The sequence below is a fragment of the Podarcis filfolensis genome (assembly GCF_964270895.1).
Source record: "Podarcis filfolensis genome assembly, chromosome: 1".
NCBI lineage: Eukaryota > Metazoa > Chordata > Lepidosauria > Squamata > Lacertidae > Podarcis > Podarcis filfolensis.
In genome coordinates, this window is record NC_139604.1 from 97,006,327 (window position 1) to 97,029,066 (window position 22,740).

Below are 22,740 nucleotides of genomic sequence, written 5' to 3' on the forward strand. Positions count from 1 at the left end.
CTGATAGGGTAGAATGGCATAAACAGCCCCACCACACTTTGTGAATGTAGTCGTATGTGGAAGTACATGTGGTCTATTACTATGGAGAATAATAATCAGGGAAGAATCTGAATTGGCAAGAATGACCTTACAATGACTAAGCTGAAATCGGCTGTATTCTCACCTGGAAGTAAATCCATTGAACTCTAGTCTGCCTTGCTTCTAGTAGACATGCATAGGAATAAGTTGCATGGCTGAATTTTTGGGCACAGTTGGAGATTACATTCCCTTTTCTGTTCATGCTGTCTGTGTAGACTTACTTGGGAGTAAATCACACTCATAACTATAACTATAGGCTCATGCTGCTTATCCACTGCTTATAGTAATTTATTGATATTAAACTAAACAAAAATATTTTGCAGTCCTGATTCTGTCTATATTTGGGACAAAATGGCACTCACTGTTGTATCCAGTAGTTGCATGAGCAGAGGACACCTTGCAGAATTGATGTTTCTCTTTCCTTGCCCATATTTCCCCCTGTGCCCCATGTGATACAACTTCATTGCTTGGGAGGGTCCCCTGACCTTCTGGAGGGGCGTTTCAGGATGCTAAAGGGAAGAGGAGGAGAAGGATCAGTTGTGTGAGCTGCTTTCTGCTAACATAATCACAGCAAGTGCTGGTTCCAGCTGATATCCTGTATATTAGGTTGGAGCAAGAGAAGGAGATGGGGAAATTAAATCAGTTTCTTGTACATGAGTTTTGAGAAGCTCCATTTGTGTCTTGTGTAAGGACTCCCTAAGTCCAATGGTGGTGGTAGTAATTAAAGGCTTCAGGCTTCACTGGGGATGATTGGAGCCACCAGGTGGCAAGTTTTTAAGCAGTCTGAAGCCTTCCTTCATGAGCTGAAACAAGAACATTTGGAAATGTTTCTTGTGTTTGTTCCTTGTGTATTGTCACAGTTATATAGCTGTGAACTAAAGGACAGTTTGCTTCGCAGAGGCAGTTATATTGATTCACAGAGCCTGTTCCTGTGACAAGTGTCTCCATGGTTCTGAGGTCCTGTACAACACATAAACTTGTTTATGGAATAATCAAGCCCACCATCCTGGAAGTTAAATGGCAAAACTGAACTAAGTTGATGATATGAATTTCATCAAAACAAATGCAAACTATCCATGCAAAATATGTGTGCAGCTCCCCCCCCCCAAAAAAAAAATTTATATTAGAATTAATCAGAAAATAGTACCAGTGGGTTTGATACAATTTTTCTTGAGATAAATATGCTTAGGACTGCAGCATTAGGTGTCCAGATTTACTTTTGAGTAAACAAAGCAGGGTCATGCCACATGACTACAGTTCTAACCACACTTATTAGGAACTAAATCCCTCTGGACTCAGTGGCATTTACTTCCAAGGAAAGCTTAGGATAAGACTCTCAGTAGGTGGTGTAATGTTTTGTAATCTCTACTAGAAGGAACCTGCAAGCAGTCTTTTATCAGAATGAAAGGTTTATTTATTAAGGTGGTTTGCTATGTATCTACCCTAGTTCCTGGACTAAGAGCCTGCCCACATTTCTGTGTCCAACCACTTTCTCTTTTATAAGGATGGTGCCGTTAGAGTACAGTCACATGTTTCCATGGATACCTATAATCCTTGCAACTCCCCTTTTACTTAGTAAGCGAGCATTCTAGCCATTTAGCATTTTAGCCCCAGGTTATTAACACTGTTCTCTGGAATTCCTTCACTCCAGAAGTGACTATACCTTTGTAGTTTCATTTCTAGACACCCCTCCACTTTGCATGTTGGATTGCTTCCTGATGCTTCTGACTGCCCCCCCCTTCTTAGTATTTCCTCTCATCTTTCAAAATTTGTAAGAGATGAAGTTTTCATAAGATGTAGCTGCAACCTCTTTATTTAATGACAGTTTTCTGCACCCACTTGTTACCAGTATGCAATCATGATTTGTCACTTAATTTTGATATAGTGATACACATTACTTAGCTATTTTTGTTTCACTCTCTTATGCAATTTATGAGTTTGAACTTTAAAGGTTATTTGGGGGTACTGCATTGTGGTTCTTCCCTTCATGTTCCTGGTTTTTCTGTTGAAGAACAGATCTTCAGCAATTTCAATGTCTTTAATTGTGTTGCCTGTCAATGAAAATACAAAATATGTATCTGTTTTTGAGTCTGATGCTTTTCTCATCAGTTGTTTTTACAATTTTCATCACATTTTCCATCAAGCTATTTGACTGGAGATGTTTAGGACAAAATATTAGACCCTAGAAAACTTACTGAATCATAATAATGTAAACTGAGAGACATTATTAGAAGACTACTGGGGTTTATTTGGCTGCCTCCTTGCTCCCCGCCTCAAGATTACAATTGGAACGTTCATTAGGGGGATTTTTGTGATTTAATTTACTCTCCCATGGGTTTCTAATTTATTGCATACAATAGCCTCCTTGACATATAAAGCAATAACATTGCCACTTCAATCTGCTCTACATTTTCTGTAAATTTTATAATTATGGATAATTGCATCCCATTGATTATCACTTCTCTATCAGGTTTCTGATATCCCTCCTATACATTCTGTTCTGATAGTAGGTTTTGGAACTCACCCATCTTGCTTTAAGACCTCCAGCAATAGCATGCGAGCACTCACACACACTCCTCTCTATCTATATAGTTCTTCTTTATGTGTCCTTTTCATGGGGATTTTGCTATTGATTCATCCTCCACTGTTTTGGTTCACATGTCAATAACATCTATTGGACTGAGATCTATCCTGTCCTATCTTTTAGGACACAGAACACTCAGATAACCACTAACTGTGGTTATCTCACACCCATATACTTCTACTATCAACTTTGTTCTACATGTCAATTATAAAACTGCTATGCAAACTTTATTACTACTACTACTACAGTACTACTACTACTGTTTTAAGAACCAGCAGTTTGGTTCCATTGTAGCACAAATGGAGCCTCTCTTGTTTGCATAGCTCAGCCTTTCTCCCAAAGCTGCCCAGTGTACAGTAAATCTGAAGCTCTTTCCCACTATCTTATTCAAATACCAAAAACCCTTAGCTCTACTGGTCTAGCTTGCCCTATATATGGAACGGGTAGAATTTCTGAAGAGCCACTCCTTCAACATTGTAACCTAAATTTATCTTCCAAGACTACAGAACTATATTTACCGATGTTATAGGAACTGGTGTGCTACAAAACTACTGACGCCTCTCATGAATTAACATTAATTTCCCATCTAGATTGTGACTGTTGTCCACAGCTTTTTCACTAGATAGGTATGTCACACATGCAAACACATCTCTCTGTAGCAAACTCCCATTGTGACTGCATTCCCCCTCTCATCCTTGGCATGAGAGACTATAGCTCAGAGAACTAGATTCCAGCTTTCATCAGCCCTAGCCAGAGTAGCCAGTGCAGGGATTATAGCAACTGTAGACCAACAACATCTGACAGGTTACACATTCCTCACCCCTGCTATGGATGCAATACCAGAGAGGTGTATTCCTTTTTCATGAATGGTATCTACTACATCAGTATGAACTGACTTAGCTTAAAACCCTTCTTTTCCGAAACAGACCTCTCTGTCTTTCTACTGTGTCCCCGAAGAGCTTGTCTACATACTTCTCTGCATTTCTGAGCTTTCCAAGTAAAATCTCAAAGCAATGTAACTGGCTGACTGACCGAACCCAAAGGGTGCTCATCAATGGTTCCTCTTCATCCTGGAGAAGAGTGACTAGTGGGGTGCCACAGGGTTCTGTCTTGGGCCCGGTCTTATTCAACATCTTTATCAACGACTTGGATGATGGACTCAAGGGCATCCTGATCAAATTTGCAGATGGCACCAAACTGGGAGGGGTGGCTAACACCCCAGAGGACAGGATCACACTTCAAAACGACCTTGACAGATTAGAGAACTGGGCCAAAACAAACAAGATGAATTTTAACAGGGAGAAATGTAAAGTATTGCACTTGGGCAAAAAAAATGAGAGGCACAAATACAAGATGGGTGACACCTGGCTTGAGAGCAGTACATGTGAAAATGATCTAGGAGTCTTGGTTGACCACAAACTTGACATGAGCCAACAGTGTGATGCGGCAGCTAAAAAAGCCAATGCAACTCTGGGCTGCATCAATAGGAGTATAGCATCTAGATCAAGGGAAGTAATAGTGCCACTGTATTCTGCTCTGGTCAGACCTCACCTGGAGTACTGTGTCCAGTTCTGGGCACCACAGTTCAAGAAGGACACTGACAAACTGGAACGTGTCCAGAGGAGGGCAACCAAAATGGTCAAAGGCCTGGAAACGATGCCTTATGAGGAACGGCTAAGGGAGCTGGGCATGTTTAGCCTGGAGAAGAGGAGGTTAAGGGGTGATATGATAGCCATGTTCAAATATATAAAAGGATGTCACATAGAGGAGGGAGAAAGGTTGTTTTCTGCTGCTCCAGAGAAGCGGACACGGAGCAATGGATCCAAACTACAAGAAAGAAGATTCCACCTCAACATTAGGAAGAACTTCCTGACAGGAAGAGCTGTTCGACGGTGGAATTTGCTGCCAAGGAGTGTGGTGGAGTCTCCTTCTTTGGAGGTCTTTAAGCAGAGGCTTGACAACCATATGTCAGGAGTGCTCTGATGGTGTTTCCTGCTTGGCAGGGGGTTGGACTCGATGGCCCTTGTGGTCTCTTCCAACTCTATGATTCTATAATTCTATGATTCAATGATTCTGCTCCCTAAGAGCTCTTTGTACACATCTACAATAAGATGTTGCAAACTGCCATGATATCTATGGATAAAGGGCAGCATACAAATTTAAATTACAACAACATCAAGTCATATATTTGACTCTGTGCATAGCCTCCACATCTTGCAAGGATTTGTTTGTGTACAGGCAATTCTCTTTTTGCGTGCATCACCGCAACCCAGAAGTGGCTGGAAAAGGAGAGAGAATGGGATGGAGTGGGCTTACGTGTGCTCTGCCAACATGCATGAGGGTAAGGAACACAACCCCCACACAAAATGGTCATTGCCTGTATTAAATTTGCTAAATGCTGGCAGGAGACAGTGCATCCCCTGTTCTCTGCCCAGAGTAACATTATCACATTAATTTCCTAGCGCTCTCCATTGCTGGAGCTCTCTCACTGAAGCGGGCAGGGGTACACAAATATAAGCTTGGTTGACCGGTGAGCATCCTATTTTTTTCCTCACTGCAAATGACTTCCTCAAGTTCACTTGTAAGTACAGAGAGATCAAGGGACAAGTGGGGTCTTCACTCGAAAGGATTTTAAGCTTTGCATGCATTCCAAAACAACTCTCACAAAACTCTCAAAGGAGCTCATAATGCACCAGATTGTTTGCCTCCCCTTCCTTCTGTCCTAGGAATCCACAGAAGAAGTAATCTACAAGAAGTAGTCTTGTAGCATAGGGAAAATAGAGGTCATGGCTTTGGGTCTACTGTCCACATCAGAGACTTGACTGTTACTAGGATCCCTGGTAGGAAAATGACATTTACGCTATTTCCACCAGGAATCCATCAGACCACCACTGATGAATGACTAATCCACCCCCTTTCCAATTATTCCAAATGTCACAAAGGCATTTAAATTATTTGAAGTACCAAAGAAACCTACACAGACCATGCACCATTGGCCTGTTTAGCTTCATCAGTGCAACATCATATTTACTATCTATCCTGCCTGTACCTTCAAAGGCATCTGTGTTCAGTGTGAAGACCTTCAGTTTAGCTTAATAGTTCCTGAATGGCAGATTTTCATTCCTAGCACTGCCTCCTTGTTTTAGTACGTACACTTATGTTGAAGAGTTATATCAGCTTCACTCCTCTGGACTTGGGACTATTCTTATCAGAATGCCAATATAAAAGGCCTCCTCTGCACTGGTGGGTGGAGAGGTATCTGCTTGCCTCTATTGAACTTTCTTCTGATCTCTCTTAGACTGGTTGCATGCTTTAATAAAGTGACCACATTTGTTACATACACTACATTTCTCCATTGCTGGACACTGCTAATAGATGGTCTCCTCACAGCATTAACCCCTGTAATTTAACTCTTGCTTCTTCTGGTGCTGAGATTTTTGCTTACTGCATCCGAACCTATCCAGTTCTTCAGGAGTGGCAACTTGAATAAAATATTGTGGGGGCCCAGGTAAGCCCTGCCCCACATAATAGATTATGTGATGAAGTGCGCACAGACCATTTGAATGGGAATGCCCATCAACTTTGGGGGGGCCTGGCCCCCTCAAATCTTTTATTGTGGGGGCCGAAGCCCCCACAGCCTCTAGTAGTTGGCTCCTATGAGGTTCTTTGTTTGCCTGCATTTCCATCTTCTTTGTATTTTCTCCTCTGAGCATTTGCCCAGAGTGCATTTAGCATACTCAGAGAAACTTCATCTTCATTATATGAAACATTCTACATTCCCTTCCCAGTTGCAGTAGCTTTTACCATCCTAAATGCATTTTTTGAGCATAAGTTCACAGTCTTCCACAACGTTTTGGAGTCTGCTGTTTCTAGTGCAATCTGATGTTCAACTTGTGCTTTAATTACACTTTATGGTGGCGTACCCTGCCTGCTAAAATTTCAGTAAAGTAGTGTGGGGACAAACTAAAGCATAGAATGTGGTGCTGAATTATTCTCCTGCATTCACTTTCCCTTGAAACCACTTCTCCACAGGTGTTTTTTCTTCGTGTGTGTGTGTGTGTGTGTGTGTGTGTGTGTGTGTAGCGGGTGTTGGAGGTTATATCTAATCTCAGAACCTACTGGGAGGAAAATGGCTTGGGAAGTGGTTTTGGCTTATGGCCAGCTAAATTCTGATCTGTCTGTGGCCATTTATGTGTCTGATCTCTTCTCTCAGATGATGAAGCTGCATGCTTAACCTGAAATCCTATGCTCACTTACCTAGGAGTAAATCCCTTCAAACTCAGTGGAGCAATGCTCCACTGTTAAAGTATAATCACATAGTTCCACTGAAACCTGTCATTCTTACAGGAAGACGTTTTTCATTAAAGTGCAAAAGACTTCCCACATTTTGAAAAGAGAATTCAGACTCACCTCAGACACAGAGGGGTTATTGCTCCATACAAAACATGTGAGGTATTCTCAGTATATCTCTTCTAGTGTGCAACTTGTTAAAACAATAGCACATTTTGTAACTGATAATAAATGTTGGCAAACAGTTAGTGTACAAAAATAAAATAAAAGGATAATGCCCAAAATGCTAACTAATTCTGTTGCATTTTTGCCCATCTGGAGGTTTTGGTGGTTTTTTTTAAAAAAAGGTGCTAGTGGAACAACTTAAAATGATGAAGGTAAGAACATCATAATTTCACTTTGCTTTTAGTTTTTTACTAGCAGGTGTAGTACCTTTGACTTTACTGAGTCTTTAAAAGTACTGAATACATAGCAGAAAGTATTTACAGAATTGGGTCCTTGGATTGTACACAAAGGCCTTTGAAAGACCAGCTTTTGCTGCTCATATGTTTGGCAGGCAAATTTGATAATAATTTCTGTTCTAGAACCTTACACCATCTCAGTGAATATAAATTGATGGTGTAAAGCAAATGGGCAACTGGCAGGAATCCAAAAGTAAGTTGGAGAGAAGACAGCTTATTGTTGAGGGGGCAGCCTGGTGTTCTACAGCCTGGTTGTTGTTTTTTATTCACGACAACTCTGCAGAACTGTGTAGTTCAAGTGTGGCCTTTGAAGTGTTTTAAATAATAACAGTTTTATTTCTCCTGACACAAGCACTGAAGCTGTTTGTTACCACCTCAGAACTGTTACCCAGCAGTGTAAAAGTTACCAACAAAGCAAGCTTGGATGAAAGTCTATTATAAATACAACAGGCAAAAACTTCAGGGAAACCACATTATACTGCAAAGGCCAATATGGAAGTGCAGGCCTCGGCCACTTCCTTAGCATACGGCATTTGCCAGATTAAAAGGGACACCCCTGGGCACTCACATCGATGAGTGAAGTGGATTGCTGACACAATCCCTACCATAAGTATGCCTTAAGTACCCTATGGGTACTTAATGCATGAAGCGGGGCAGTGAAAATGTGGAAGCTAATCTGGATGACAACATCACTCAGGTTCTTATAACATTGCACGTTCAGCATCACTTTGAAGGGTTCTGTGCAAGTACATGTGGAATACACATGCTTGGGGCTTCTTCAGCAGGACAGGAACCCTGCCTAACCAGCATTCTGTTGCTGTGGAGGGAGTCCCATTCTGGGTTTGTATAGAACAGGCTTCCTCAACCTCGCCCTCCAGAAGTTTTTGGCCTACAACTCCCATGATCCCTAGCTAGCAGGACCAGTGGTCAGGGATGATGGGAATTGTAGTCTCAAAACATCTGGAGGGCCGAGGCTGAGGAAGTCTGGTATAGAATGACATCAAGCACAAGGCGTCAAGAAAATGTGTCTCACATGTGTGCTGGTGCCTAGGGGACTAGCTAGGCAGAGAGCAGGAACTACAGAAGTGCATGTAGATCACATCTGCATGTCAAACATGCCTTGCAGTGCTAAGGCAGGCATAGGCAAACTCAGTCCTCCAGATGTTGTGGGACTACAATTCCCATCATCCCTGACCACTGGTCCTGTTAGCTAGGGCTGATGGGAGTTGTAGGCCAAAAACATCTGGAGGGCCGAGTATGCCTATGCCTGTGCTAAGGAATCAAACACTTTATTCTGATTAGATATTCTTGAAGAGAATTATAACATGATACAACTCAGGAACACTAGCCCAATCTAATGAACCAGGCACACAAGAATGATACCTTGTGTGTTTTGTGTTGCCGTCTTAAAAGGAATAAAACACCAAATTGCAGATTAGAAATGAAATGGTGCTCCACATTTATATAGCACTTTAGTTTTCAAATAACATCATGCTCATTTTCTCTGTAAACCTTACAACAAACATGTAAGGCAGGTCACTAATATTATCCCAGTCTAGCAGCTAAGGGTGGAGGTGGGTGGGGGGCAAGCTGAGATTCACATATAATTGCTTATCTAAAGCCACACATGGGGCTTATGGCAGAGGTGACATTTTGAGCCAGGGGCTTTTCAGTTTTAACTTAACCTGTTAGCCACTGTAGTGCTAAATTTTTAATGTGATGGAATCATTCTCCTTAAAGTAGAGTCTTTAAAGGTCCTACTAGACTGGAGGGAGTTTGCTCCAATTATTTATTTAAAATTGACAATGCAGTATAACCTCTCTTTAGTGCCATTCTCCTCTCTGCTATTATCCAGAGCTTTCCCGCCTTTCATGAACTCCGTAGTTTGGCTTCAGCGATAGGTTATTCCATTTGCCCCTGAAATGTATTCTGGTTTTTGGTTTGTTTTGAACCTAGAGTGCAGCTCTGGTATTGTCACTTAGCCTTCTTAGAATGCAGAGAGGACTAATGCTTCCCTTTTTTGCAACAAACAGCTATTGCACCTGTGGTATCATACTTGATTTATGGAGCATTTTGAGACAGAAGAGCATGAGATTCTTATCCTCCGGATCATGGGTTTTAGCTCCACATTGGGCAACAAAATCTTGCATTGCAGGAGGTTGGACTAGATGGCCCTCATGGCCCCTTCCAACTCTACAATTCTATGTTTCTATGAATCTGTTATACACTTGTGTGCCAAGGAATGGCACCTCTGATCAGCTTAATGATACTGGACTGCCCCTATTCTGTGGCAGTTACAGACAGAATATTATCACATGCTTTGATTTTCTGCTTTGCAAAATTTGATGATTTCTGTTATACTAATGACTTCCTAAGTGTCATTTGCATGAAAGCTGTATCACTTTTGTGATGGCGAGGGGGAAAGTTAGCTCACATAAAACCCTCCCTCATGTATGAAACCAATCTTCTATAAACTGCGTTCTGATGCAGTTTGCATGTATTATTTCAGCATTATTATTTGTTACATTTCTATTGCACCCTTCCTGCCAATTGAGCCTAGAGCAGCACACAACAAAGTAGCAAAAACAATACATTTAAAAATAAAATAAAGCATATTTTAAAACTTTAATAATATAGTTAAAAGTTTAACAATGTCTAATTTTGAAAACTGTATATAGCAAATAAAGATCTATTGTTCTCAATAGTGGCTGTTGAGGATGCGTGCACAGACACACACATGTACTGAGGGAAATCTGAGGACAAAACAGGTGGATGATGTAAGGGCTAAGGGCTTTTTTAATACTGAGAGGCCTAGAGGCAGAATGTTCATTTGAGCACCCCTGCTCCTCACTGTACAATATGTTTATGTCATTTCCCCCAATGCTCTGCTGCAAAAAAAGAAAAGGTAAAATATTTTATGTCTCTAAAATTCAAACATCACACAAAATTGAATTTACTTGTTTTAATGCTCCCATTTTCTACCTTAAACATATTTCCTCTGAACAAAGTTCTGTTGATTCAAATTAAATGAATTTTGTTGATATTATTTATAGGAAGTATTAACTTTCTTTTAAAGACATGCATTTATAGAGGATGTGACTTATTCATAGGTTGGATGGGAAATAGGATTATTATTTTTTATTGTAAAAACTATACTTAAGTCAGGGCTCATCCACACTGGAGTTTAATATGGACTTAAAGCTGCTTGTGTGTCTGTGGTGTCCACACAATGTCTTCGTTCAAGTGGCAGCCAGCACTTTACCACCAACCCTGCTAACTGCGGATTTCCCCAATCCATGGATAATTGGATAAGGGAAGAAAATCCAATATAAAATTGCATGTTACCCAACTGTGGACACACTGAAGTACATTGTGTGGGTGAGCTTTTTTTACATCTGTGGTGACATTTCACTAGCTGCTGTTTTCACCACACACCCTGCTTCTGTTTTGTTTCCATCAGCTGCAAGGAAAGGATGTACCCTGCCTTTTCCTATTGGTTGTTCCTGAAGGCATGCTTTTGTATTTTTATTTTTAAAACAGCTCATTTGCACAGAACCTCTCTTGCACAAGACATCTGTATTAAAAATAAAAGTAAAATTTGCCTTTGCTTGTCCCAAAAACATTCCCCAGATCTTAAAAAGGGTCCATTGGTTTGTTTCTATTTTTATTACGTATTTTGTGTTCTCATTTTTATTTTTTATGTGAATTGCCCTGTGATCTTTGAATGAAGGGTGGTATGCAAATTTTAATAATAACAATAACAACAACAACAACAACAATAATAATAATAATACTTCATCTAGAACTGAGCTCTAGTATTCAATATGTTGCACAAACGAGCCTTCTTACTTAGTGTATTTAGGCACAAATTTATAATGGCTGATCTCTGTTCCCCAAACTTTCACTGTAATAGGCAACTCAAATAAGGACTTCTAGGAAGTGTATAACATAGATATAATGTTTGTAAACCTTGCATGTGTTATTTTCCTTTATTAATACTCTGGTGTTTATAACCAGACTAGTGCTGTATAATAATAAACAGCAGTTACAAGGAAGAGACAAATGTCAAGAACCTTATAACGTGGCCCTTTTTCTACAAATGCCAAAGGACACTTCCAAATAATATTGCTGATCCAGATTTTGCACACTTTGAAATACATAATGATGTGAGTAATCGCTAGCCCTCCCTCAATTGCTACCTCTTAATCTATTTGATGAGGTGGTGATAACTAAGATTCAGAGAAGAAAGAGTTGGATACAAATGGAATGTAACAACAGGATTGCAATATGTATGCTCAGAATGAGGAGGATAATATGAGCCTTGTTTTAGCAATTGGCTAGGTAACCTCAGTGATAAGCAATGGACAATTGCAATCATGCACTTATTTAAATATGCAAATTAGAAGTCTTTACTAGGAGAATAGGCAGCTCTGTTACTAGCAGTGGTATTTTGTGTGGGCCAGCTGCCAGATAAATCTTTGAAAAGAGCTTTCCCTCTCCTTTTTAAAAGTTTTTTTTTAACATTTTGCAGATGTTTGTACTTCACTTATGATAAGTGAATGGGTATGTGTTTGTGTTAGAAGACTCACGTAACATTGCTTGCAATTTTAGTCAAGATGTGAGCTGATATATATTCAGCTGCAGTTGGTGATCCAAAATCTTCTTCAACTTGCAAATCAAATTCTTGCCCCATCAGCTAAAAAAAGGGGGGGCGAGAATATTTGTTGTCAAAAGTGACGCTAACTCTCCAACTGCTACTGTGCATCACGATCATTGATATTTCTACAACTTTCCTTGTACAGTAGGGACAACTCACAGCTGAATGTTGAAGCACATGACTGGCATGCAAAAGACTCCATGTTCAATACCTGGCCATTAAAGGATTTCAAACATCAGTTGAGGCTTAGGGAATTGCTGCCAGCCAGGGTAAGCAATAGTGGATTTGAAGGACCTGTGGTCTGACTCATCATAAGAGTTTTTATTCATGTAACCCGTCTGTGAGGGCTTGTGAAGTGAGACCATAGCTCATTGGTGGAGCACTTATTTTACATGTGTCAGATCTTGGCTCAGTTGCTGGCATCTGCAGTTAGAAAATCTCTGATCATACGATTGGAAAGAACCTTCTTAAGATAAATGAATGGCTGCCTCCAATTACAATAAACAGCAGTTCTATATATGCTAACCTTTGACAGGGCCTATAGGTCGAAAAGCTCTGCCGCCCTGGCAGGGTCTAACTGAGAGTTGTAGGCAGCTTTCAATGGTTCTTTAGAGGCAAATAATTTATTTGGGTTTACTATCTCTGTTTAGTGATTATCAGATTTTGTGACAAATTTAGTTTCTTGATGTAGCAGTTTGGAATCATAAGTCTGAATTGGTCTATAAAACTGCATTACTAACATTTCTTTTGCACCAGATCTAATGTGCAAATGAAACATGTACTTACTTGTGGTTACCAAATGATAAATTGCAGTTTCAGCAAACAAATTAAGACATCTAATGAGAACTAGCTGTTACATTTGATCCCAAACCATGACTGAATGTGTTGAAAAGTGTTCAGAAATCTGTGGCTTCAAATATCTTGGGGCTCTTGTAGCCATTTAAAAGCCTTAGCTTCCATTTTTCTCACCCAGTTACATATTTATCTTGTTTTTGTGTTTCGTTTGAAATTATTTTTATTGATTTTTTTACATTTCAAAAAATAATAATTACAAGCATAGTCGCACAGACTTACAAGTTTGGTTGCGTGTTAATATAACAGTTAAATAAAATAATTTTTAAAAATAATACTAATTCAAACTTGTAGACTGAGTTATAGGTAAGCATGAACACCAGAGTAATTACATTACAATATAATGTACAATAATGTATAATGTTTAGATTTAGTGAACAAAAGTAAATAATAGTTTATACTGATACTGATTTAAGTATATGTTACTCTTGTAAGTGTAACTTTGGATAGATGGATCATGCAAACACAATTTTTGACATAAATCTAAAATGACAATTCCAAATCTTACCTTCATACTTGTATGTTAATCCTAGATTCTGATATAGTTGTTCTTTTTTAGTCTGTAAGTAACCTATGGTTGCTTCTCAGAAATCAGAGAGTCCTCTTGCAGAATATAACATTAATATGAATGTTTTTTATCAAATTCAGTCAACATTTCATGAAGCATTATTCATGTTTAATGCAAAATGGAAAGCAAGCCAATAAAGAGCAAATTAAATAGAAATGTGGTCAGACAAGTAAAAGTTAAATAATGTGAGAAGAGTTTATAGCCTTAAAATGAGAAACAGGAAGATCACAAAATTAAAATATTCCAGTAAGCAGTACTGAAAGTGGAAGGAAAATAATGCATTTTAGTGAAATCTTACACTGAAATCAACATCATAAGAATATATGAAGTGCCAGTGGTTCTGAACCATACTGAATCAAGGCAAAGGCCAATCTAGTTCAACATCCTGAGTATAACAGCACTCTCCTCACTTGTGATTCCCAGCAGGTATTCAGGCACATACCGCCTCTGACAGTGAAGGCAGTACATGGTCATCATGGCTAGTAGTTCATGAATTTGTCTAATCCTCTTTTAAAGCCATCCTAAATTGGTGGCCATTACTACATTTTACTAGGACTAAATTCCATAGTGTAACTATGTGCCGTGTGAAGTAACGGCAAGGTCGGTGCTCCCTTCTTTTTTCTCCTTCCTCTTTCTCTCTCTTCCTTCTCCTCCTCTCCTCCTTCTCCCTGTGTCAGCTCCAGTGTTTCCAGGCCCCGGAGCGCTGCTGGGCAATCAGCCAGGTGGCCAGGCGCTCTTGCTCCTGGCTCGATTTGGGTCGTGGGGGGTGTCAACAGTTCCCCCAGTTGACGCGCCGGGTGCCCCCGGTTCCCTCTCGGCAGCGGTGGCGGCAGCGGCAGTCTCAGCAGCCCAGAGCCAGCCTAGTAGTGCAGTTGGCTCTGGCTAGCTTCAGGAGCTGCTCACTGCCGTGGCACCCACCATTTTGCCTCGCTGGAAGTCCCCATATGATGTGTCTTGTGCCGTTGAACCAATCACGCAACATTCATTCCCTAATAATAAATCTACAACACTTAAAATATAAATCCAGGGACATTAATTGAAATCCGGGGGCATTCCGGGGATGGATTCTGTCCCCGGGAAACATGGACGTCTGGTAACAGAGTTCCTAACCCTCTTTAAAGGCTAAATGCTGGAAGTTACCAAGACACATATCAAAGTGACTAGCTACATCCCTGCCCTTGTAGTAGATTGGGTACTTGGCTCCAAAGACTCTGGGAACATCTCTGTAGAGTTCTAAGGAGATCTACCGAGAAAAAGTGTCTGTGCTGTATCTCCATTGTAGCTGCATCAGTGGTAAATCCAATCCAAAACAATATAAATGAAGATTGAGTGTTTCTGTTGAATCAGCAGTGATCCAGTGCTCCCTCTGGCTATCTATTCCTGGATGTCTATCCAAGTTCTGATTATACTGCTGCTCCTCACCACAGTGTCTGACACCTCCCAAGTAATTAACAAAGTCATAACAATAACATCTCTCTATCTTCCCAGCAGGTAGGAGCAACTGCTTGATTAGAGTTAAGATTTGTCTGTGTTCCTGTCTGTACATAAAAGAAAGCAGAAGAGGGAAAGACATAAAACATCTTAGTTTTGTTTTTATTTGCAAATACTGTGAACTAAATTATCATTCTTTTCCCATCTGGAAACTCTTTTGGAGATAGTCCCTGTCCTGTTATATTGTTTGAATGAATTAGTTGATGCATGAGCACATGCGTGTACAACAATAGGGACTGTAGTGAGAGAAAGTTGAAGACATGGAAAGACATCAGTCATTTTGCTTGCCCAACAAAGGCAGAAAAGTATTTTATAGAGGCAGTTGTGGCAACCTGTTTTTCCTACAAGAGATGCAACTGTTTTATAGCTTTTAGCACTCTCGCACAAAGTACTAGTGGAGCTAAATATTTAAAACTAGAGGTCATATATTTATGCTACAATCAACTTTTTCCCTACTGCTGTCTGCGTTTCACTTGCTCTGTAAAGAATGGCACCAATGTTTTTCAGTGGAACTAGTTTTGGAAATAGAAATCCAAAATATTTTGAATTCAAAACCTTCCTAAAAACGAACACTTAGATCCTTTTGCTTTGATCATAAACTCTTTTTTTCTGTGCTTCCCACTGAATGTTGGGCTTTCTATAACCGAATAAACCAATCCCATCTGGAATTTCATATACACACACTTTCAGGAAAATATTAGAAAAATATACACACACATACACAAACACACACACAGTTAACGCACTCCTTAAAACAAACTTAAATAGGGCAACCATGCATGTGATTTGGAATTATTAGTAGTCTCATTTACCTGAAATATTCGGGCTAAATGCAAACATTTAATTTTTTAGGCATGTAAAAACATACTGTGGTGATTACATGGTGTATACTATAGAATAGGGAGGGGGGAACCTTCCTTTATATTTTCAAAGCTAAGCAAGATTCCTTGCACACTATCCAAGTGCCTGGGACTGACAGCAAAGCCTGGTAGACAGGGCCTGTGAATTGTGAACAGACTAAGCAGGGAGAGGCCCTCACCCCAGAAAGCCATGGTAACAGCCCAGAAGTGGCAAGACTTTTCTGTCCTGTCGCCCCCCCCCCCCCGTCCTTGTTTACTGTGCTCATCATTTCCTCCCCTCTTCAGAATCTAAAACACAGCAGGGAAAATGAAGAACTAAATGAGCATTGGGATAGCTACAGTGTGCTGTGCGTTTGGCTGCCCTAGAAAAATCTCTGGAAACTACAAGTAGTTCATTTTGCAGCAGCTAGAGTTTTGACCAGAGCCATTTACAGTGGTACCTCAGGTTACAAACGCTTTGGGTTACAATCTCCACTAACCCAGAAATAGTTGCTCCAGGTTGCAAACTTTGCCCCAGGATGAGAACGGAAATCGTGCAGCGGCTGCGCAGTGGCAGCGGGAGGCCCCATTAGCTAAAGTGGTACCTCAGGTTAAGATTGGTTTTGACTTAAGAATGGGCGTCCGGAACGAATTAAGTTCGTAACCCGAGGTACCACTGTATTTGGTACATGTAGTTACTCATTTAAAAGGGCTTCGCTGGCTTCGTTCATTATTATGTCCATTGGTGCTGGTGATCAGGTGTTCTGATGCCCTCAGCAGCTTAATACTGGGATATCTAAAGAACTGTTACCTCCTGTATGAGCCTGCTCAATCATTAAGATATACTGGAGAGACTGTCCTATGTGTTCTACCAACGCCTGAACTGGAGAAAGTGTTAAGTTCTTATTTATTTAATATCAGACTGGGTTACTTCCCAGGCCCAGGACAAGCGGCTGTTTATGGATTCACAGGCTAAAGCACAGCTAGGTAACCACAAGAACAAGCTAAAGCTACGGGGAAGAGTCTTAACTCCAACCCATCATAATTGGAGAAAATATTTAACTGTATAATTACCTATTGCTACAGAGGGACTTGTAGCTCCACGTAGGCTGTGGAAATCTGTGTTTAAGGAGGCCTACCTGATGGTTTTCCATTATTTTGTGGCCATTTTATTTTGACAGGTGCTTGGCCTGTTAAGTTGTTGATTTCTTTATACCCTTCTCTATTGAAATCTCTGTGTTTTTATATTATTTTATTTGTCTTGTTCCAAGCCAGCTTAATAGTTTTTAAACAGAAAGGTAGCAAAACCAAAAGCAAATTGGCCTCTTTGGGTAGGTGCTGGGGTCTCAGTACCTCATCAGAGCCCACCGCTGATGTCTGCCCTACGCCCACCATTTTTTAAAAAAGCAACAACCCATCCCCAGTGCTCCAAGCATCTCAGGCAGCTTAAATTTCTCACAACACCTCTGACAGTGTATCATTCTAGGGTGCTGTGAGAAAATAGAAAGGTGGCTACACGCAGCTTACTGGCCCTTTAGGCTGCTGCTGACTGCTGCAGAGGTTCCCTGCTCCCCTGGTTTATGTTCTGCCATAAAAGTGAATTGGTTCTATTCATCTCTATGGCAGAAAGTTGCAGAGTGGATTGGGGATTCCAGGCTGTGCTGTGCAAGGAGCTTACATCTCCATGGCTCCTCTTCCTTCTTTGCCAATACTGTGAGAATATGACGCTCCTCCCTCCTTGCTTTTGTTATGAGCCAGTGTGGTGTAGTGGTTAAGAGCGGTAGTCACCTAATCTGGGGAACCGGGTTCGTGTCTCCGCTCCTCCACATGCAGCTGCTGGGTGACCTTGGGCCAGTCACACTTCTTTGAAGTCTCTCAGCCCCACTTACCTCACAGAGTGTTTGTTGTGGGGGAAGAAGGGAAAGGAGATTGTTAGCCGCTTTGAGACTCCTGAAGGGGAGTGAAAGGCGGGATATCAAATCCAAACTCTTCTTCTCTTCTTCTTCTTCTTCTTCATGGTAACATCTGCAGTGTTTCTGCCTCACTGGCATCTTCCAGGACATGTTGCTGCTGTTGAGAGTGGGAGGGGATCATGGCAGGTTACATCAGAAGCTTAGGCCAAACTTTGTGCTTTCCAAACTTAGTCGTAACAGCAGCCTTTAGAAGGACTCGTTGCTACTGGAATTAATAATGGCTTTAGAGATACACCAGTAGGCCTGGAGAACATGAGGTGCCTGCCAATTGGAATATTTGGGTATTATTATTATTATTATTATTATTATTATTATTATTACAGTGGTACCTCGGGTTAAGTACTTAATTCGTTCTGGAGGTCTGTTCTTAATCTGAACCTGTTCTTAACCTGAGGTACCACTTTAGCTAATGGGGCCCGCCGCGCTGCCGGAGCATGATTTCTGTTCTCATCCTGAAGCAAAGTTCTTAACCCAAGGTTCTATTTCTGGGTTAGCAGAGTCTGTAACCTGAAGCGTATGTAACCTGAAGCGTATGTAACCTGAGGTACCACTGTATTGTTGTTGTTGTTGTTGTTGTTGTTAATTTCTACCCTGCCCATCTGGCTGGGTTTCCCCAGCTGCTCTGGGCGGCTTACTTCTGTGTGTCTGTGTGCATATGCCTCTGAAAATATCTTTGTCCAATAATAAAAGAAATAGAAGAATGATTCAATCCAATTAAATAATTAAACTTAGCTGATAGTGGGTCACTTGGTCTATATGGGAGTATTGCTTGCCCTGCACCATATCTACATAGTGTGGTGCTTCTTGCCTGCTATGTATTTAGTGTGATTTGGGGAACATATAGAACTGTGAACCATCCCTTCACTTCTGTATCATTCCATACTGAGAAAGAAATCTGTCACTGTTGCTTTCCACTACTTTACTCTTTCCACTACTTTACTCTTGTATTAGTACAAGAGTATTTAGCCACCGTGTGATTGACTGGATGAGCATTGCATGGTACCCAGTAATGCACAGACTAAACTACAGTTTTAGTCAGACAATATGAAAAGTGACAACAAATTATGCCTTGTGGTCTCCTTCCAGTTTCTAAGTGCAAACATCCCAGAGTTTATTTTAAATTTGAGCCAGTTAGACATTTAGTAATATAGATCAAAGAAGAAATGAAAGCCTCCCATGTTTATTATTTCAATATGATGTCTGTTCTAATAAAGTGTAAGAAGGCATGTTATAGACTAACTAGTAGGAATTTTCTAGTTCTGTAGTTTAGTCTTAAATATATACATATATTTGTAAATTAATCTGAAACATATTGCTGTGGTCTGAACTTCTCAAAATGCTGATTGTTTTCAAATCCTTTATTTAATTTTAGAAATGTGGTGGTGGCCTGCCAGAACGCTTTCAGATAAACAGTCCACTTCATGTTTAAAAAGCCATAACATCACTGATTTAAAAAGGGGGAAACTTGCAAATATATAATGCCATGTAAGTTGAGGTTGTTGCTATATTGTTCTTCACTCTTAATTGAGAATAATAAGGTCCATTTGAGAGGGCTGAATTTCTATAATTTCATTGTACTGTATGTCAATCTGAAGCACAGTAGTTACCCTACTGAAAGCAGAGAGTGTCACTCGACCCAATATGGGTTTAGCTGTTTCCTCGATGATTTGCTAGTTTTAGAATTCTACCCCAAGTGTGTATCTAGTTTCAAATAGATATACTGCACCAACGTAGCATACTGTTTGTTGACTGCAACCTTCCTGCCATCATTCTTGATATGTTTAGTTCAATATTTGTTTGTGATGCTATGTCTGTGATTCTGAACAGATCTACTTATAAGGAAGTGCCATGAAAATACTTAGCTTTCCTTGTACATTTAGGACAGAGACTCCACATACCATCTTTCCATTTTAATGAAAAAGTATTGGCCCTGCTACTATTATGCACAGAAGGCAACTGGTTCAATTTTAATAGTTGCCTAGTAAAAGAAGGATATCATATTTTAATAACACCACCAAGACAATAAGCCATTTTACAAAGAACCATTTTTATACCTTATTTCTTAAGCCATATGTATAGGTGCTCCTTGGATTGAATATTCCTGGAAGGTGCTTCCTTAGGAGAAAGCAGTCTCTTTATAACGGAAAAAGAAATAAGCTTGTACGAAAATATAGACTGTTCTTTCCATCTTTTTGTCCAGCCCTGATTTTCAGTCAATTAAAATTTGTACTCAAGGCTTTTCAGCTTGAAACCACCCCTGTGTCTGTGATGAGCAATCCTTCTTGTTTGTGCAGTCATTCATTATCTCCATTACCAAGAGGAGAATAGAGGACAATTACATTGTTTGGACGAATCAGAGTGTTAGGAGGAGTATTTATCATGGTGGCAGAGTGCAGCACCTGACAGCAAAGGATTGATGGCCAGGAATGAGTGTGAGTGGCCAAAGCAGCCTCATATGATGCAAATTACTGACTGTGGATTCCAATTTATCCTGTTCATTTTTCTTGCCTTTGCTGAAGACTATTAGTGGTTTTTGAAGCAGTGAAAGGGTCATTACTAATGTGGGCTCAAAGCAGGAGGGGGAAGGAGGGGAAAAGCCTTCTGTAATTACACAGCCTTCAAAAAAGAAAAAGAAAAAGATTTGAGGGAATAGCCAAAAAAGTGTCAACACTTAGCAATCAGAAAAATTTATTTTCATTTCATCCTTAACCCACATTAACTCAACATTATCATTTTTCTTTGTTAATATTTGCAGAATATTAAAAGCCTTATTTCTGTATTCATTCACATCTATTTAACCCTTTTTGCAGAAAAGCAATGTTGCATAGCTTGCCGTCAAACAGTGCAAGCATTTTAAAATGTGCTTACAAAATGGGTTTTTAAAAAGCAATTCTAAGCTGTTGTTTTTAGTAATGAGACAATTGGCACCCAACAGTGGTTTACATAGGTATTGGGCTATATTTACATGATAAAAAAAATATATCTCAGTACAATTGAGAGAAAACAACTCTCCTTTTTCTTCTGGTTGTAATCTAGGAAATTATACTAATAATTAAAAACAGAATGTTGAAGTTAGGTTGGTTATATTTTGGGTAAAGTATACTTTAAATGTATTAAATGTGTGTGTTTATGTAATGTCAGTTTCCAATAACACTTCTGGAAACTATTCTAAAAAGATACAGAGCAAGTGCAAAACTATAAATGAGGCAAAAGAAGAAAGTACAGTAAAAGGAAAGTAAATTGCTAGATTAATGTAGCCAAATACTTCAGACAAATCATATATCCCTTTCCCCATGTAATTTAATAAGAAAATACTAATATCCCAACTCCAAATACCCACATGTAAATTTTGTGTTAATTCTGTGCTCCATTTATGAGCAAGTCAGTCATTAAAATCAATTGAGATGTGGAACAGGGATTTCTTTATGGTGGTCCCCTTTATGTTATTTTATTTGTTCAATTTATATCCTGCCCTTGATTGCACAGCATTCCAGGACAGTTTACCTAATGAAACTCCAAAAATATACAGTAGATAGCTATCTGAATCACATAAAGCAGAAACTACAATTTTCAAACTTTTAACTCCCAGATCAAACCCCCTTCAGAATCAGCTGCCCATGGAAACCTACCGGTGTAAAAATTTCAGGGTAATTTCAGGGATCAGAGGCAACAGATCAGAGGCTGAATTTCAATGGGGCTTTCTGCTTATTTCTGCTTAGGGCTTTTTATATTGTATTTTATTTGAATGAATTTGTATTTTGTGATTTGATGTATTTTTATTTGACTAGAATCTAAGGAGTAAGGAGATGTTTATTTAATAGCTAAGTAATAAATAAAATCCAGCTGTTAATGTTACAGTTTTATGTGCCATTTCTAAAACTTATTAAGCCACCAGGTAGATTTGTAGACATACCACTGCAAACCCATAAATTATCAGCTCTGTTTGCTGTTTCACATGTGCACATGTTTGCATGCATGGAAGTGGATGCATCAGAGTCTTGGGACATCCCCACTGCTAACCTTCCACTGAATGAAAGTAGTGCCAGCTGAACTACAGCTGTACATTACTTTCAATGGGAGGACCATCTATGCTTCCCCTTGGAAGTAAAGACTGGACACATTGCACTGCACATGACTCTACTCACAGCTATGCGAGGACCAAAGAGGGAGGATAAAAGGCAGGCATAGGCAAACTTGGCCCTCCAGATGTTTTTGGCCTACAACTCACATGATCCCTAGCTAACAGGAGTGGTCAGGGATGATGGAAGTTGTAGTCCCCAAACATCTGGATGGCCGAGTTTGCCTATGCCTGATAAAAGGGTTCCATTGTGTACTAGACAAATGCTTTCCAGTGCACAGAAAACTGTGAGCTCTGCACATGTTAGGGAATATTTTTTTGTCCCACATTGGTTTTGCAACACGACACAGAACTTCTGTCAAATATTATCCCAGTGCAAATGTTAACTTTAGGGTTAGGGTATAAGTTGTTTGCTGCTTGAGTCATAGATGTGCTAAACAAATGTATCAACAATGAGCATAAAGAGACAATCAGTATCCTCCAGGTCAATTAGTACAGTAGTCTTTAACCCTTTTAAGTCCTGGGACCCAACTTTGGCTGAAATAGGCATTTGACAGTAGTAATGCTGCAGCTGTGGTTTGCCTTAGGACATGTTCCAACCCAGTAGTGGGTTCCAACCCACGAATTGAAAGCCAATGAATTATAAAAGTAATAGTACAATCCCATTATGATGGTAGAGTTTGGGGGTTTTTTGCATAAAACGTAGGAAGAATTCTCTACTTAAGCATAATTTGGCACAAATGTTCAGATAATCAGTAGGTGTAATTTCAAAGCCTTTGCTTTATTTGTGTGTGTGGCATGTTGGAAGGTGTTTAGATGGTGGAGAGTTGTGAATTAGTTATAGATGGGTTATCAGATTTAAGATTGGG

The 22,740-nt window shown here is 39.9% G+C and overlaps 1 protein-coding gene across 16 annotated transcripts in view; it reads left to right on the top strand.

The window, feature by feature from the left end:
- The window catches only part of MEIS2 (Meis homeobox 2), a 235,244-nt gene that overhangs the window by 127,042 nt on the left and 85,462 nt on the right, over window positions 1-22,740 (top strand). The window lies entirely within an intron of this gene.